The 20,145-nt window shown below is 38.9% G+C and overlaps 1 pseudogene; it reads left to right on the forward strand.

Annotated features, from left to right (window-relative positions):
- Nucleotides 1–9,853: 9,853 nt before the first annotated feature.
- The window catches only part of LOC115668237 (probable nucleoredoxin 1), a 47,253-nt pseudogene continuing 36,961 nt past the window's right edge, over nt 9,854–20,145 (forward strand).

Below are 20,145 nucleotides of genomic sequence, written 5' to 3' on the forward strand. Positions count from 1 at the left end.
TTGATGATTTTTTCTGGAATTTTTCAATTTTTTGGGATTTTCTGAATTTTTTTAAAGATTTTTAGAAATTTTTTGGGATTTTCTGGAATTTTTCAATTTTTCGGATTTTTTATTATTTTTATTCCATTTCTAAAAAAATGGAATTTTGTTCCTGAAATAGAATTTTCTGTTGTTTATCAAACGGGTTTTTATTTCGGAAATAGAAATTTTTTGTTATCAAAAGGGGTTTCGTTCTAGAAATAGAAATTTTTGTCATTATCAAACGGGTTTTTTTTCTCGTAACTCATCTCAGCAAAATAGAAAAATCTATTTCTGCTTAACTCATTGAACAGTAATGGTTAATATCCAAATAGGTGAAATGCTTTCTCATTTTAAAATCTCTTAATATCTTCTGCACAATAATTTGGTTGGCTAATTGGTAAACGGATGCAACTCTTCATTTTAATCTGCAAATAGTTGAAATGTCATTTCTTCTTGAAATCTTTTAATTTCCTCTGCTTGGAAATTTGGTTGACTAATTGGTAAATAGATACAACAAACACTGCATGGCAATGTATTGAGATGACTGTTGGTCGATGATATTTTAGTTTTCATCTTTGAGCATGGAAATTATGGCAGGATGATATTCTAGAAAGTGTATATTCTAAATCGTAAGGTTTATGACGTACTAGGTTGATCTTCTATTAAGAGCGTGTTTGTTTCACGAAAAATGTAACGTTTTTTGGAAAATATTTTCCGGAAAATCATTTTCTAGGAAAATAGTTAGTTTTCCTTTGTTTGGTGATATGTTATCAAAAACATTTGCTGGTATTTGAATCTCATTTAGAAAATGATTTTAATACCATGATTTTATCTCAGGCAAATTTTTTTAATATTTTTATTTTTAAAAATAAAAAGAAAGAAAAGAAAAGAAAATAAAGAAAAGAATAAAATATTAAAAAAATATAGAGAAGTAATTCCGGAATATGTTTTCACCTTCTTAGATTAGGGAAATCAGTTTCCTAATATTATATTCCAGAATGATAACAATTCTGTTCCGGAATGAGATCTATTTCTGGTTCCTGGATGAGTTTCTGAGAAAAAAAACCCGTTTGATAATGACAAAAATTTCTATTTCTAGAATAAACACATTTGATAACAAAGACAAAATTTCTATTTCTTGAAATAAAAACCCGTTTGATAAACAAAGAAAATTCTATTTCAGAACAAAATTCCATTTTTTAGAAATGGAATAAAAATAATAAAAAATCCGAAAAATTCATAAAAATCTTTAAAAAAATTCAGAAAATCCCAAAAATTGAAAAATTCCAGAAAAAATCATCAAAATGTCGAGAAAATAAAAAAATTTAGATTTCGGAAAATAGGAAATTTGTCGAATTTTTTTAAAAAATCAAGAAATCAAAAATTTCAAAACTTCACGAATTGCTTAGAATACCTATCGCCACCCACTTTTAGTGAAATTTAAATTTTTTAGGTGCCCAAAAAATCAAAAATCAAAAAATTCAAAACTTCACAGAATAGTTTAGAATACATGTGCCACCCACTTTGAGTGAAATTTAAATTTTTAAGGTGCCCAAAAAATTCAAAAACTCAAAAATTTCAAAACTTTACAGAATGGCTTAGAATACCGTGGCCACCCACTTTGAGTGAAATTTTAATTTTGGAGGTGAAAAAAGCAAAAATCAAAAATTCAAAAATTCATTAGAATGACTTAGAATACATGTGGCCATCCACTTTGAGTGAAATTTAAATTTTTAGGTGAAAAAAACATAAAAATCAAAATTTCAAAACTTCAGAATGACTTACAATACTCTAGCCACCCACTTTGAGTAAAATTTAATTTTTTTTAGATGCCCAAATGGTATTTTTGTTTTTTTTTTTTTTTTGGTTCCTAAAGAAAATTAAATTTCACTAAAAGTGGATGGCCACATGTATTCTAAGCCACTCTGTGAAGTTTTGAAAATTTTTCTTTTTGCTTATTTTTATTTTTTCGACACCTAAAAAAAATTAAATTTCACTCAAAGTGGGTGGCCATAGGTATTCTAAGCAATTATGTGAAGTTTTTTATTTTTTTATTTTTTTCGGCACTTAAAAAAATTTAAATTTCTCTTAAAATGAATGGCCACAGGTATTCTAAGCCATTTTGTGAAGTTTTGAAATTTTTTATTTTTTTTTATTTTTTTCGGCACCTAAAAAAATAAAATTTTGCTCAAAGTGGGTGGCCACAGGTATTTTAAGCCATTCTATAAAGTTTTGAAATTTTTACTTTTTTGCTTATTTTTATTTTTTTTGGCATATAAAAAATTTAAATTTCACTCAAAGTGGGTGGCCACAGGTATTTTAAGCTATTCTGTGAAGTTTTGAAATTTTTTATTTTTTTAATTTTTTCGGCACCTAAAAAAATTTAAATTTCATTCAAAGTGGATGGCCACAAGTATTCTAAGCCATTCCGTGAAGTTTTGAAATTTTTGATTTTTTGCTTTTTTTATTTTTTTGGCACCTAAAAAATAAAATTTCGCTCAAATTGGGTGGCCACATGGTATTCTAAGATATTTTGTGAAGTTTTTAAATTTTAGAATTTTTTATTTTTTTTTGGCAACTAAAAAAATTAAATTTTGCTCAAAGTAGGTGACCATAGGTTTTCTAAGCCATTTTGTGAAATTTTGAAATTTTTTATTTTTATTTATTTTTTTCGGTACCTAAAAAATGTAAATTTCAATCGAAAGTGGGTAGCCACGATTCTAAACCATTCTGTTAAGTTTTGAAATTTTTGATTTTGCTTTTTTTTTCTCACCTCAAAGATCGTGACTTCCATATGAATATGTGTGTTGAAGAAATTGAATTCCTCGTAAATGGTTCTCACTTTTGTTCCGTAAATGAAAAACCAACTTTTTTTGGTTCTCATTTCTAGTTTCGTAATCAGTTTTGGAAGCAAACTTGTCTCGGAAATAGAAAAATGAAATTGCGTTACCAAACGGGTTTCCTGGTCCAAAAGCTCGATTCGGAACAAAAACCAGCCTGGATGTAACTGCACGGTTTCATGCAAGCACCTAAGTTTCGCATGGTACTTTTCAATTTCCCCTTTTTCGCCTCCCTGCAAATTAGTCTCATCCTCCTAATTGTTGCGGATTTTGGATTTTATAGAGTTTTGGATTTTCAAAATTATCATTTGGAGTGATTCTTTTTGTTGCGGAAGCAAGCGATCGAACACTAAATTTGACAGAATAAGAAAATAAATCAAACACCAGATTTATGTGGTTCGGTCGTAGTGACCAACGTCAACGGGGAGAGCAGTATGAAATTTCACTATAGAGCGATACAACAGAGATTACAACTACACTCGAGTCACTCAAACACTCTCAGTGTTTCCTAAGCCTCAATTACACCCAATAACTCACGCGATATTTAGCCAAACAATTCCTTACGAAATAATCTCTCAATCTCGCGAAGGAATTATATATAAATCTTACCACAAGATTTAATCGCTACAAACGCTCGGAAACTTTCAAAGTGTAATTCATTAGCAGAAACTTATTTTTGATGATCTTCGCAAATAACATCCCTTTTTATTTATAGGCAATAATTGGATCAAAATTAGGAAATCTCTTTTTAGGAAATCTTCTTCAATTTGGAAACCTTTTCCAACTAGGAAACCATTCAATCAGGAAACCTATTCAAAATAGAAAATATACTTGAATTAGGAAACTTTCATTGTTGGGCTCAAAATCGAGACATAATTATAACAATCTCCACATTGGCTTGACGTTTGAGCCAAGTCACAATCGTTTTGATAAAATCTGAATTTTGCTACTATTCCCCCCACAGCCCCAATGGGCTCAACTGCCACAGACGTCTTTCAAGTCCAAGCCTCGCTTGAATTTCGCCATAACCGTGGACCTCTTCAGATTACCAACTTCACATGAACCTTTAACTGCTCCACAAGGATTTTCTGACACAACCTCTTCAATTGCAGATAAAGCAAAATCATTGTTGCATCCATATCTGTTAGGAGATTGAATACGCACTTTGTCAATATTAGTAGTTATAACAACTGTTGGCTCTACAGTCTCCATCTCGCTACAAGCACCATATGTATCGATTACTTCACTAGTACTCACTACCTCAAGAGTTTCTAGTTGCAACTCCACTTCAAACTGAATACCGTTCAGATCCGTATAAACACTGCCACAAACACTCCTAACCGGAAGTACAAGAGACCCGTCAAATGTAACTTCTCTACTGACAACAGGTGAATTTAATTCCGGGCACCACTACCGATAACCTTGTTTACCTTGTGCATAGCCTAGGAACATGAATTTTCTTGCTCTATGATCAAGCTTACCATCACTAACTCGAACATAACATGAATAACCAAATATTCTAAGAACAGAATAATCAGCAATGTTACTTGATCACACTTCTTCGAGAGTTTGACATCCAATTGCAATCGATGGGGATCTATTTTCAAGGTAGTTCGCCGTACTAAGGGCATCCGCTAGAAATCTCCTAGCCATACCAGCACTAGAAAGCATTTTATAGGCCATCTCTAGTAATGTTTTACTCATCAATTACACAACATGTTGTGATTCACTAGCACTAGTACGGTGTCTCACTATGCCTTCCTTCAAGCAGAATTCGTTTAGCAGTTTCGAGCAAAACTCCATACTATTGTCGGTCCGCACCTGCTTGATCGTTTTACCAGTCTCCTTTTCGATCAAAGCTCTCAACTGCGTGATCCCAACAATAGCATCAAACTTGTGCCTAAGCACAAACACCCACGTCTTCCTTGAGTAGTCATCAACAACTGTTAGCATAAATCTAGAACATTTCCTCGAAGGAAACCGTGACAACCTGCGAATATCTAAGTGAATTAATTCTGCAATATCTATAGTTTCTCTAATAGTCGCACTGAACTGCACTTTCCGCCATTGATCTAAATTACAACACTTGCATACATTTAGTTCGTCAGCAACATAACCACACAGCAAATTCCTTTCGCTTAAAACCTTCAGGCTTTTCTTGCTAATGAGCCCCAAATGCATATACCATAATTCAGACTCTCGAACAGATGCATCCGACGTCTCCGCTGTGAATTTCGTCACTGTCTGACCTTAAAGCTCATACAGGCCATTGTGCTTGGTTCCTTTCATTATCACCAAGGCACTTTGAACAATTTTTAGAACTCCACATTCTGTAGAATACTAACACCCAGCTGAATCCAGGGCACTTAAGAAAATAAGATTTTTCTTCAACTTTGGAACATGCCTCACTCTAGTCACTGTCCATGTAATACCATCATGCATTCTGATTTTAATATCACTAACATCCACAACATTGCACTCAGCATTTTCCCCAACTGTACTGTACTACTGTCTATGCACTGATAAGTAGTAAACAAGTTCTTATTTGATGTAGCGTGAAACGAACAATCAGAATCCATAATACATTCATCAAACGACTAATCATTAGTGACAGACGAGACAAAATCAGCACTATCCGAATTACTGTCTGCTATAACCGCAACATCATTCGTAGAGTCAATTCTAATTCCTTTACCCTTGTCATTTTTCAGCTTAAAACAATCCCTTCTAAGATACCTCCTCTTTCCACAACTCCAACAGACAACACCACTAGTCCTAGACTGATTTCGTCTATTCATGTTTATACTACTTCTGCTAATACGAGTACTTTTTCTATTTTCACCTACTAAAGCAGTAGATACATGTTCACCAGATTCTTTTCTTCAGATGTCCTCACTCAGGATTAAATCTCGACTACCATCAAACGTCAAGCTTATTGACGCAGAGGAATTACTAACAGCATTAACAGTAGCATTCCAACTATTAGGCAATCAAGATAATAGAATCAAAGCATATACCTCATCTTTAAAATAAATATCAACTGAACTCAATTGACTAATGATCACATTAAATTCATTAATACGATCAGAAACTGATGCACCATTGATCATCTTCAAGTTAAACAGACGTCGCATCAAGTAGACTTTGTTGATTACAGATGGCTTCTCATACATGTTCGATAGGGCTTTCATCAAACTTACAGTGGCCGTCTCTTTCACGATATTAAACGCGACGTTACGAGCTAACGTCAATCAAATAACACCTAAGCTTACTTCATCGTCTCTGGCTTCTCCCCAGACAGGGGCAACTGCAGTTTCAACTGATATAGATGATCCTCAATCTGCATCTTTCAGAAACCAAAATCCTTCCCATCAAATTTGTCGATTCTCACTTTTCTTTCTTCCGTCACCATCGATTCGCTTCAACTTAGCCAAGCCTTGCTCTGATACCAATTGTTGTAGAAGCAATTGATCGAACAATAAATTTGACAGAATAAGAAAATAAATCAGACACCAGATTTATGTGGTTCGATTGTAGTGACCTACGTCCACGAGGAGAGCAGCACGAAATTCCACTATAGATCAAGCGATACAACGGAGATTACAACCAAACTCAAGTCACTTAAACACTCTCAGTATTTCCCAAGCCCCAATTACACTCAATAACTCACGCAGTATTTAGCCTCACAATTCCTCGCAAAATAATCTCTCAATCTCGCAAAGAAATTATACATAAATCTTATCGCAAGATTTAATCGCTACAAACACTTAGATATCTTCAGAGTGTAATTCACCTCCTCTTTGATGATCTTCGCAAATAACATCCCCTTCTTATTTATAGGTAAGAATTGGATCCAAATTAGGAAACCTCTTTTTTAGGAAACCTTCTTCAATTAGGAAACATTTTCCAACTAGGAAACCATTCAGTTAGGAAACCTATTCAAAATAGGAAACCTACTTGAATTAGGAAACTTTCCTTTTTGGACTCAAAATCAAGACATAATTTTAACACTTTTCTTGAGCTGCTGCTTCTTCTTCTTCTTTATCTTTTTCTTATTTTTTTTTCTCTTTGAATTATATAGATTAATGGCGATGATATTACAATATTTTAAATTACAATTACTATTTATTTGGATTAGGATTAAGAGGGCCCATTCATTTTTTTTTTCAATTATCGTTTGGAGTAATTCTTTTCTTTAACTATCCATATCAACTCGAGGAATTCGTATTCATCTTTTTCTTGTCTATGATTTTTCTCTTGATTAGATAGATTAATCGCGATATTTTTACGATTTTCTCATACCCTATTTTATTATTTATTTGGACTAGGGTCAAGAAGGCACATCGACTTTTTTTTTTTTGCCAACCAACTAAAAACTAAGGGTTAAAGCTGAAATTCTGAAAAATTTAAAATCTAACTTATAATAAAAAAATGTTCTTAAAACTGAAATTCTAAAAAATTTAAAGAATTACCGAAAATTAATCCTAATTGCTCTCCCATTAGCAAAGTCTAATACGGTCAACATCGGTATACTGTTCACCGTAGATCGATGTATATCCCCCACCCGCCAAGAAAAAGGGCCCAATTCCCTAAAAAACCCACAACTTTAGCCTTTGTCCCAATTATGTCCCAAACTTTTTTTTGTCTCATAAAAAACCCCAAACTTTCACTTTTGTCCCAAATCTATCCCATTAACTTTTCGTCCAATTTTTTAAATTTTTTTTTTATTTTTTTGAATTTTTTTTATTTTTTCTTTTCTTTTCTTTTTTCTTTCCTTTTCTTTTTTTTTTTTTGATTCACCTTCAACCTCTGGCCGGCGGGACCGACCTCGCCAATAGCCGGCGGGGGCCGAGCCTCGCCGTGGCACGGCGAGGCTCGGCCCCGCGACAACCGGCGAGGCCGAACCTCGCGTTGCCGGGCGAGGCCGAGCCTCGCAGTGGCACGGCGAGGCTCGGCCCCGCCGACAACCGGCGAGGCCGAACCTCGCCGCTGCCGGGCGAGGCCGACCTTGCTAGTTGCCGGCGGGGCCGAGCCTCGCCAGATCTCGGCGAGGGCTCGGCCACACCGACCGCCGGCGAGGCTCGGCCTCGCCGGCGTTGGGATCAGGCCGAGCTCGCCACCACCTGCGAGGCTCGGCCCCGGCTATTGGCGAGGTCGCCGCCGCCGGCAACCGGCGAGGTCGGCCTCGCCCAAGAACTGGCGAGGTTCGGCCTCGGTCGACCTCGCCGTTGCCGGGCTCGGCCGACCTCGCTGCAGCTGGCGGCGGGCCGAGCCCTCGCCGTGGCCGGGCGAGGCTCGGCCCTGGCCGGCCGGCGAGGCTCCTGGCCGAGGCCGAACCTCGCACGTTGCCGGGCGAGGCCGACCTCGCCGTTGCCGGCTGGGCCGACCTCGCCAATAGCCGGTGGGGTCAAGCCTCGCCAGCCCACGGCGAGGCTCGGCCCCGCCGACTATTGGCGAGGTCGGCTCACCGCCGCCGGCGTGGCCGAGCCCTCGCCGGATCTCGGCGAGGCCTTGGCCCCGTCGCAAGAATCGGCGAGGTCGGCCTCGCCCAAAGAACGGCGAGGTTCACCTCGCTGCTTGCCGGCGGGGCCGAGCCTCGCGTGGCTAGCGAGGTCGGCCCCGCCAGCTATTGGCGAGGTTGGCCTCGCCCAACGCCGGCGAGGCCGAACCTCGCCAGCGGCCGGCGGGGCTAACCTAACCGGCCAGAGGTTGAAGGTGAAACAAAAAAAAAAGAAAAGGAAAGGAAAAATAAAATAAAATAAAAAATAAAAAAATTCGAAAAAATAAAAAATAATATTAAAAAATTGGACGAAAAGTTAATGGGGTAGATTTAGGATAAAAGTGAAAGTTTGGAATTTTTTATGAGACAAAAAAGGTTTGGGATATAATTGAGACAAAGATAAAAGTTGAGGGTTTTTTAAGGGAATTGGGGCAAGAAAAAGAGGTATCAAAATAGTTGCGTTACATGTCAACGCGCGGTCATTTCATGATGTCTTATATTTCTTTCGTGCTCATCCAATAGATTATTTATTTATTTATACAATCTGTCGACATTTTCCAATCATTCTTTCACGTTCTTTCTTCTTTAGTTCCTTTTGACTAAACGACGACACATCCTGGCCACTACGCTTTGCCCTCTTTCCGCATCCCTACAAATCAGTCTCAAGTTCCTACTCATCGCGAATACGGACTTTACAGGATTCCTCGTTTATGACTTTTCTCTCGATTAAACTGATCAATCGCGACAATTTTACAAATTTTTCCAAATTCGAACGGGTGAGGGCGAGGGTGAAGCTTGAAAAATCAAGATTTAACTTGGAACATAATATTGAGAGGGTAAAAATTTAAATTCTTTGCAAGACTTCAAACATTTTGGAGACTAAGGAAGACGCGGTTTCTTGGGGAGGAAGCAAGGAATGATGGTAAAAGGGCGTAAATAAAAAAAAAAGTACAATAAGAAAAGATGAAGACTGAGATTTGCTGACGTGTCCAAGGCATTCTCACTGTCTTTTCTAGGGGTGTGCAAAACGGATCGCTCAAACCGAGAACCGCACGAACCGGACTGGACCGGCCAGTTTGGTCCGGTTCCCGGGAGTGTAGGTCCAGTTCCGATTCCAAAGGGGATCGGATCGGACCTACTGGACCAGACCAACTACATACATCTTTTTTTATTTTTTATTTCTTCAAAAAAATTAATAAAATGTCAACTAAACTCTAAGTGAAGCACGTTTTTTTATTTGTCTTTTCAATTGGAGGATCAATGCATACATTTCACTTAAATCAACACGAAAATATGGCATAAAATAGTAGGGAAAAAAAATGATCGGTTCCATTGGATCAGACCGGAAGCGGTCCGATTCTAGGTACAAGGACCAATTGGTCCGGTCTCCGGTTTCTAATTTTGAGAACCGATCTTCTTGGTTTGGTTCCCTATTTTATCTTGGAACTAGACCGGAATGGGAACCGATCACCCCTATTCTTTCCTACGTTGGAGCCCACTTCCCGAGATGCCCATCAACCTTGGCTTGCGTCAAACAGTCCCAGGAAGTCTCCAGAAATTTATATCTGCATGCCCGACATTTTTTCTCTATCTACTGCGTAAACGGAAGAGCAGGAGCCGGCCATTGGTGGATTCTCAGGCACCCTCACCCTCAGCAAACGATACCCTTGAGCACAGGAGCGAGCAAGAAGCGACGAGGATGGCGGACGTCGTCGGAGGCGGGGCTGCTTCTCACGGTGTTCAGTCCCTCTTGTCTTCTCCGGACAGGGACTTCCTCATCCGGAACAACGGCGATCAGGTAGAACTCGGTTCTCCTTTTTACTTTTACTCTTCGGAGAAGGGAAGAAAGAATCGTGGGTCGGCGTCCTTGTTGAAGTTCTCGGGAGCCTTCGTGTGGGTTGTTGTTTCGCTGACGACCCAGTTTCGCGCGAGGAATTATTGTTCTGGGGATCGGTTTTTTTTTTTAATTTCGAATCCGGGGGAATGGTGGAGAGCATTACTGGTCTGGTTCTTTGTTGGTGCTTCTGTTGTCGGATTGGAAGATGCGGTTCGTTCGTGCGCCTTTTAAGTTTAGATGCCGATGTTCTTTTTGGTTGTTCTTTGCTGGGAGTCTGTGATTACGAAGCCGTCGGTTTGCGATGGCTAAGCTGGCGAATTTAGTTCAAGATCAGCTAATTTGGTCTGATCTAGGATTATCATTTTTCGAGTACTACCCATTTGTTTCCTTCAGAAACTGGATGGTTGGTAAGTGATGCATTACTTTTTTAGAGAAAGATATGTACTTAAGAGTCACGTGAGTGTATATGAATTATTCGATATTGCTATAAAGTAATGCTCTTTAGTGTAAATGCTCACACCTTCAATGCGGTATACTTGTTTTGGTCGACGAGACTGCTGATTTGCGAGCAAATTAATGAGCAGTGCTCAAGGGAAGTGCTTCTCTAGTTGGCATTTGGATGTATCTTGAGCATTTTCAGGATTTTTGTTTGGTGATCAAGTGATCTGGTGTGCCTTGCTTGCTGATTAGTGTATGAAAGAACTCAAATTAGGAATATCTTTTGTCCTATATCAGGTTAAGGTCAATAGCTTGAAGGGGAAGAAGATCGGCTTGTACTTCTCCGCGTCGTGGTGCGGTCCGTGCCAGCGGTTCACCCCGACTCTTGTGGAGGTGGACAATGAACTTTCCCCAAGAGGTGACCTGAAAAGAGAAATTAATAGAAAACGAAAAGTGCGATTTGAATCATTTTCAATAAGAATCCAAAATATAAGGGGATAATGACAAAAACAATCCTTGAACTTTGGCTACAAGAGCAATTTGATTCTTCAACTTTTAATTTGTTTAACGTAGTCCCTGAACTTTAGTCTAATGTTCAATATGGTCCCTAAACTCTTAAATTGTTAAATGTGATCCTTAAACTTTTGGTACATGTTCAATTTTTTCATTCATTCATATTTCCAAATAGTTCCTTTTCTGCGTTCCTTTTCTGCTAAACGGATGGATCAGAAAACTTAAGTCACCGGTGCCATGAATTTCTGATCTCCTCCTTCCTTCTTCAAAGTTTAATTTGATCTCAAAGAGTGTGAACACCAAATGGATGAGATCAAAGACCAATTTGCTTTCATGTACGTGTCCGATCTAAACAAGAATAATTACATTACACGTCACCATAGACACGTCAGCGCGCGATCATTCCATGATGTCTTCTATTTCAATCATGTTCATCTGACAATGTAGTTTATTTTATTAGTACGGAGGTCATTTTCCAACCACTCTTTCATGTTCTTTTCTTCTTTAGCTCCTTTTTAACTATCGATAACACATCCTTGGTCGCTAGTTTCGCATGATACTTTTCGAGTTCCCCCTTTTCGCCTCCCTGCAAATCAGTCTCATCCTCCTAATTGTTGCGGAATTTGGATTTTATAGAATTTTCGATTTTCAAAAATTATCATTTGGAGTGATTCTTTTCTTGAGCTGCTGTTGCTTCTTCTTCTTTATCTTTTTCTTATTTTTTATTTTCTCTTTGAATTATATAGATTAATTGCGGCGATAGTACAATATTTTAAATTACAATTACTGTTTATTTGGATTAGGATTAAGAGGGCCCATTAAATTTTTTTCAATTATCATTTGGAGTAATTCTTTTCTTTAACCATCCATTTCAACTCAAGGAATTCGTATTCATCTTTTTCTTGTCCATGATTTTTCTCTTGATTTGATAGATTAATCACGACATTTTTAACATTTTCTCATACCCTATTTTATTATTTATTTGGACTAGGGTCAAGAGGGCGCATCGAATTTTTTTTTTGGCAACCAACCAAAAATTAAAGGTTAAAACTGAAATTCTCAAAAATTTAAAATCTAACTTATAATAAAAAAAATGTTCTTAAAAAATTTGAAAATCTAACTTATATAAAAATTGAGAGGGTAAAAAAACAAAATTTTTTGTCAAGCTTCAATTTTTCGAGATGGACTTCTTGGAAAGGAAGCAAGGAATGGTAAAGGGGTCAATAAAAAGAAAATGAGAAGATAAAGACATGGATTTGCTGACGTGTCCAAGCCATCCATGTGAATACTAAACCATATGAAATAGGATTAGTCACGAGTTAATTCCATAACTAATCAGGTGCAACCTAAATGCAATATTAATCCAATTTTTTTTTCGGGTTCTCTTTATTTGATAAACAGACCGAACGGCATCTTAAAAGAATTACCGAAAATTAATCCTAATTGCTTTCCCATTAGCAAAGTCTAATACAATCAACGCTGGTGTACTTGTACACTGTAAATATTATATATATTTATTTATTTATACATACCGAGGTCATTTTCCAACCACTCTTTCGAGATCTTTCTTCTTTAGCTCCTTTGAACTAAACGACGACGTATTCTTGGCCACTAGGCTTCGCGCAAAGCTTTTCAATTGCCCGCTTTCACGTCCCTACAAATCAGTCTCAACCTTCCTAATCATTGCGAATTACGGATTTTATAGGATTGTTAATGATTTTTCTCTCGATTGAACACATCAATCACGACAATTTCACAACCGGGGCGAGGGCGAAGTTTGAAAAATCAAGATTTAACTTAGTATAACACCGAGAGGGTAAAAAATGAAATTCTTTGCCGAACTTCATACGTTTGGAGACTGAGGGCGCAAATGATGATATTTCTCTTCCCTGACCCCATTCCTGGCTAGAAATAGATTTCTATTTCTCTTTCCGAGATAAGTTTTTGAGCAAAAGTAGCGTTTGATACCGACACAAAATTTCTATTCCCGAAATAGACGGGGGACAGCCGGCGAGCGGCAAGCAGCAGTGGACAGTGGACGGCCGGCCAGTGGACGGCGATGAGTGGCAAGGGTGAGCAATAAAAGAAAGTTTTATTTATGTTTCTGTTCGAAATCTATTTTTGAGCCAAAATTTATTTCAAAAATAAAAAAAATGCAATTATTTTACCGAAAGAATTTATGTTCTAAATATATTATCAAAAATAAAAAATATATAAGAAAACAGAACGATTATTATTCGTGCAACGAATATCCGCGATAACGATGCGGCTTCCCGAGAGAAGCAAGGAATGATGGTAAAAGGAGAGTAAATAAAAAAGAATAAAACAAGAAAAAATGAAGACTGAGATTTGCTGACGTGGCCTAGGCATCCTCGTCCTCGTCCTCGTCTCGTCTTTCTTTCCTACGTCGGGGCCCACTTCCCGAGATGCCCCCATCAACCTCGCGTCGAGCAGTCCCAGGAAGTCTCCAGAAATTTGTATCTGCATGGCCGACGTTTTTTCCCTATCTAACTGCGTAAAACGGAGGAGCAGCAGCCCGCCATTGGAGAGGATTCTCAGGCACTCTCGCCCTCAGCAAACGATACCATTGAGCACAGGAGGGAAGCGAAGCGACGAGGATGGCAGACGTCGGCGGAGGCGGGGCTGCTTCTCACGATATTCAGTCCCTCTTGTCTTCTCCGGACCGGGACTTCCTCGTCCAAAACAACGGCGATCAGGTGAAGCTCGGTTCTCTCCTTTTCTGCTTTTGCTCTTCGGGAAAACGGGAAGAAAAGAATCGTGGGTCGGCGTCCTTGTTGAAGTTCTCGGGGTCCTTCGCGTGGGTTGTTTCTTCGCTGATTGCCCAGTTTCGCGCGAGAAGTTCTTGTTCTGGTGATCGGTTTTTTTTTTTTTTTGAAATTTCCAATCGGTGGGAATGGTGGAAAGCAGTAAGCATTACTGATCTGATTCCTTGTTGGTGCTTCTCTGGAAGATGCGGTTAGTGCGCCTTTTAAGTTTAAATGCGGATGTTCTTTGCTGGGAGTCTGTGATTGCGAAGCCGTCGGTTTGTGATGGCTAAGCTGGCGAATTTAGTTCAAGATAAGCTAATTTGTTCTGATCTTTGATCATCATTTTACGAGTGCTATCCATTCGTTTCCTTCAGAAACTGGATGATTGGTAATTGATGCATTACTTTTTTAACGAAAGATATGTACTTAGAGTCGCGTGGATGCAGTATATATGAATTCGATATTGCTACAAAGTAATGCTCTTTAGTATAAATGTAGGCCACGAAAATGGCACGCCCAGGATCACCATAATTAGAAACCGAAACACGATAATGGAGAAATTGTAGATTCGTGTACCTGGTTTGGAATCCATCGAACTTGACGCGGAATTTGCGACGGTTTCCGAACACGAACTCAAATGCTTCTCCCCTATCCCTTCGTTAGAACACTGGCCTAATGAGATTGCCACTCACGAGAAGAAAGTTCTCTCTAAATCCGTATGTGAGTCAAATTGTGCATCATCAGGTTAGGGGAGGGACTTGAGCGCTATTTATAGAGTCTTCGACCACGGGCCCTCTCATTACGGGCCGGGCCGTACTCGGCCCACACCAGCCAGTCCCATATTAGACTTATTAAGAACCCATATATCTTACCTTTATTAGACCAAACTAATTCAGTTAATTTCAATTAATGAAGCCCACATTAGGAAATTCTTACATTCTCCCACTTGGGCGATATTAATTGAAATGTAACCGTGTGCGCACCCTTATATTGGTCTAGAGATTATTCTTAATAGTCAATCCGATCCCATAAAGTCTCGAACACCGAATCATGGCGGTAACTGCATGTACTCACGCAGAGCCTTCCATGGTCACGAGTGCTTTTAACTTTACTAATATGGATTCAATATGGTAGTGTGTCAAATGGACAATACCTCATAATGAGTGATACTTTATGTGTTGTCCACGTTGTTAGTCCAAATTATCTCTCCTTAAGTGTCACAAAACCTAATGTGTCACCAGAGAATATCCTCCATGGTTCCAACGAACCTTCATATGTCTTACCTTGATAGTTAACTGTACTTTATGTGTAACAAGACATATCGTTAAGGCTAATACTAAGAATGCCCCATAGCCTGTACTCAAGGTTTACACAATGTCTCGAGATTTTCATCAAATATGTATACTCAACTTGATAAATCTACATTCACAAATGCCTCATTGAATGCAAAAGAGTTGATACATATTCAAATATTACAAAATGTAACAAAATCAGATACAAACTTCATAAGAGCAACATAAAACTAAACAGCTCCCACTAATTAACAGTATCCCATGATACTCCTAAGCCCATATTAATGACATGTCGATCAAATACACAAGGGCGAAGGCCTTTAGTTAGCGGATCTGCAATCATATCATCTGTTGAAATGTGCTCTACTGCAATGTCACCATCCTGAACTTTTTCCTTTATAGTCAGGTACTTGACTTCCATATGCTTAGATCCCTTGAGACCTCTGTTGTTGTTAACAAACAACACTGCAGAGTTATTGTCACAATACAACTGTATGGGCCTATCCACAAAATCAAATACGGTCAACTCCTTAATGAGGTTCCGGAGCCAAATTGCCTGAGTAGCTGCCGAAAAGCATGCTACAAACTCCGCTTGCATGGTAGAGGATGTCATTGATTTCTGTTTCTCACTTTTCCATGATACCGCACCTCCCGCTAACTTGAAGATGTAACCCGTTGTCGACTTCTTTTCATCCCGACACCAAGAAAGTCTCGAATCCGAATACCCAACTAGCTGTAGGTCCTGAACATGTTTGTAAATCAGCATATAATCTTTTGTCCTCTTTAAGTACCTCAAAACCTTCTTGGCAGCAACCCAATGATCGTGTCCTGGATTTGACTGATATCTGCCTAGAAGTCCTGTTGCAAAAGCAATATCTGGTCTAGTACATACTTGAGCATACATAATACTCCCAAGTGCACTAGCATAAGGTACATTCTTCATTTGGGCTTTCTCAAAATCTGAATGAGGACATTGTGACAGACTCAACTTATCACCCTTACTGACAGGAGCAATTCCTGGCTTGCATTGCTGCATGTTGAATCTTTCTAAGATACGATCAACATATGCCCTCTGAGATAAACCCAATAGTCGGCGAGAACGATTCCTACGAATCTCAATGCCAAGGACAAAAGACGCCTCACCGAGGTCTTTCATATCAAAGTTCTTTGACAACATCCGCTTTGTCTCATGCAAGTAAACCAAGGTCACCGCTGTGCGTAATATCATCAACATAGAGTATAAGGAAAATGAATTTCCTCCCATCGACCTTGGAGTATATACACCGATCTACTTTGTTCTCAACAAAACCAAATGAAGCGACAACACTATGAAACTTCAAGTACCATTGTCTAGAAGCTTGCTTGAGACCATAAATAGACTTTTTCAGTCTACATACAAGCGTACTCGAATCATCTCGCCGCAAAACCTTCGGCCGCATCATATAGACTTCTTCATTAAGGTCTCCATTGAGAAAGGCGTTTTAACATCCATCCGGTGTAACTCCATATCGAAATGAGCTACCAATGCCATGATCACTCTCAAAGAATCTTTCGAAGAGACTCGGAGAAAAAGTTGCTTCATAGTCTACTCCTTCTCTCTGAGTGAAACCCTTGGCTACCAGTCTGGCTTTAAACTTCTCAATCTTTCCTTTGGAGTCCCTTTTAGTCTTATACACCCATTTGCAGCCAATGGGTCTATGACCTTCAGGTAATTCAACAAGTTCCCAAACTCCATTATGCTTCATAGACTGCATTTCATCTCTCATTGCATCCAACCACGGTTCCGACTGAGGACAAGAAACAACTTCCGTGTAAGTCACTGGATCGCCTACGAGAACCAATATCGTAGTCTTGCTCTCCTATATATACTAAATAGTCGGTGGTATAGCCGATCGTCTCTCCCTAATGGATCTCCTTACTGGAACAACAACAGCCTCATCCTGTACCTGAGAGCCTTGAGGAACTTCATTAGGAGCTGTCTCGACAACAGGATCCTGAGCCTCAACAGGTTCAGTCTGTGGTGTGGGAGTCTCCACAATTATCTGTATGGGAGGAGATAAAGATACAACATTACCAACCGTACTATTATCCTCAATAGTCTGTGAGCAGCTACTTTCTTCGGCCACATCAAACTCCAGAAACTTGGCTGTCTGTGATTCCACAATTCTTGTGCCTCCATTGGGATTATAGAACCGATATCCCTTCGAATGATCAGGGTAAGATACAAAGTAACACCGAGTGGTTCTGGAGTCCAACTTACTTAATGTTGGATTGTATAACTTCACTTCTGCAGGACATCCCCAAACCTTAAGATGGTTTAAGCTAGGCTTACGTCCAGTCCATAACTCAAAAGGAGTCAATGGAACAGCTTTAGTAGGTACACGATTCAGAATGTACAAAGCTGTTTTCAAAGCTTCACCCCACAGAAAAACAGGTAAATTTGTCCTACTTATCATACTCCTCACCATTTCCATAAGGGTGCGATTGCGCCTTTCGGCTACACCATTTTGCTCAGGACTTCCCAGGCATAGTAAACTGAGCCACTATCCCAGAATCCTCTAAGTATTTGGCAAATGGCCCCTTAAGCTGTCCGGCATCGCCATGTTTGCCATAATACTCTCCACCTCGGTCAGATCTAACAACCTTTATGACCTTTCCCAACTGTTTCTCGACTTCAGTCCGAAAAATCTTGAACTTGTCAAGAGACTCAGACTTTTCTTTAATCAAGTACAGATAGCCATATCGAGAATAGTCATCAATAAATGTAATGAAATAAAAATTTCTACATAAGGTTGCCGTATAGGGTCCACTTATATCAGTGTGAATGACCTCCAACAGGTCAGAAATTCGGACTGCAGTTTTCTTCCTTATCTTGGTCATTTTACCTCTACAACAGTCTACGCATATCTCTAGGTCATCTTTAAGAGCAGGCAGGATGTTAGTATTTATCAGCCTTTCTACTCTATCCTTAGAGATATGACCAAGCCTTTTATGCCACAATGCATAAGACTGTTCCTTAGGTAGTGGTCTTTTGGAAACAACCTTTTCAGCCGTATAAGCGACGTATATGTCATTGGGAGACAAACACAATCTGTACAATCCGTTGGACATATTACAGCACCCAACCTTATTTGAATTAAGAAACAAAGAAATAACATTGTTCTTGATTTCAAAAGAGTAGCCATACATGTCCAAACACGATACGGAAACTAAGTTCCGTCTAAAAGAAGGTACATAAAAAGTGTCTTTCAACATTAATCTAAAACCGAGTCTAGAATCAAGATTACATCTCCCACAAACACAACATCGCCTTTCTCGTTATTTCCCACAAGTGAGTCTTGACTCATCCCGATTTGGCTTCCTCCGGTTTATGAATCCCTCGTATGGTAAACGCAACATGATTAGTTGCACCGCTATCGAGCCACCAAGAACTGGATGGTGCTTCTGATAGGTTGGATTCACAAACAAGTGCCAAAGAATCATTACCTGTAGGCTCACGTTTGGACAACCAAGCTTTAAACTTTCCACAGTCCTTCTTTATGTGACCTTTCTTCTTACAAAAGAAGCAGTGGCCACCATCCCTTTTGAAGGATGTTTTCTTTGGACCCATATTGTCAGATTGACCGGTAGTTTCATGAGTACCTTTTCTGAGTACGATTTCTGAACTTCTTATCCTTCTTTTTGTGGGAACCAGAAACATATAAGGCTAGATGCCCTTTTTCCTTCTTAAGTTTCTCTTCCTCTGCCACCACCCTTGCTATCAAGTCATTCACTGACCAAGTCTCATCTTGGGAATTATAATTTGTCTTTATAATCCCAAAATCAGATGGAAGGGTGTTCAAGGCTTGATGCACAATACAAGCATCAGGAATGGAAACATTAAGAGCTTGAAGCTTCGTCTTTAGGTCTACCATCCTAAGGACATAATCTCTAACCCCAGCAGTACCATCATACTTCATATTGAAGAGCTTTTGAAGAAGTGTACCAACCTCAGCATTAGATGAAATGCGGTTTCTAGCCTCTAAGGCTGTCATCATTTCCTTAGCAGTACAGTCAGCTGGCAAATCACTTTTCAAGTGTTCTTGAATGGATTTTTTCATTGTCAATAAGCAAATCCGATTGCTCTTTTCCCAGGCAGCATAGTCCGTTTTCTCAGCTTCAGTACTGGTGGCCATGATATCTGCCGGCTTATCCTTTGTAAGAGCAATGTGAACATCCGCCAGCTCCATTCCAAATAGAAAATCCTCTTTCCATTTCTTAAAGTTCAAACCAGTAAGGACCTCAATGGAAATGGAATTGCCGTTTACAGAAAAGGTGATTGGAAAACAAACAAACAATACAATCAGCATCATGTGAGTACTTATCCAAAGAGTTACATACATCATCACATAATCACCTTTGGGCAGAAAATATGACATGCAGTTGTATTCTCTTCACATGACAGCGGCCATGAGAACATATTCTAATTTTTCGTGAAATCACCACCTTTGGGTGTATGAACCACTAAGATTAGTCATTTCTCAAGCACATGCTATACATGTACCCCTCCATGAACCAATACAAGATCACCTCCTTTGGGAGTATGATCATGCAATAGAACAGGAGACATCCCACCACAATATGAGACCGATATTTCTCAAACCCAGTCAAGTGTGCCACTTTGGCGGTCACTACCCAACTGAATCTTTGAAAATCTCTCATACCAGGGATATGTACTTTATGTATCACATTCACTATATACATGTAATGCTAGACGTAAAGACAGGGGCGTATATCTCTAAAATTACATGCCATGCTAATTATATTGTTCCATTCATTGATAGACAATGAATTATACTCTACATAGTCCTTATGTGGTGATATACATGTGAGCTACCATATGTATTTCCGAAACCAAAGAGAAATACAAGAAAATACGCAAAATACCCTAAAAATA

Source organism: Syzygium oleosum, unplaced genomic scaffold (genome assembly GCF_021117445.2).
Source record: "Syzygium oleosum isolate NSW1041296 unplaced genomic scaffold, Sole_v2.1 Sole_v2.01, whole genome shotgun sequence".
NCBI classification, from domain to species: domain Eukaryota; kingdom Viridiplantae; phylum Streptophyta; class Magnoliopsida; order Myrtales; family Myrtaceae; genus Syzygium; species Syzygium oleosum.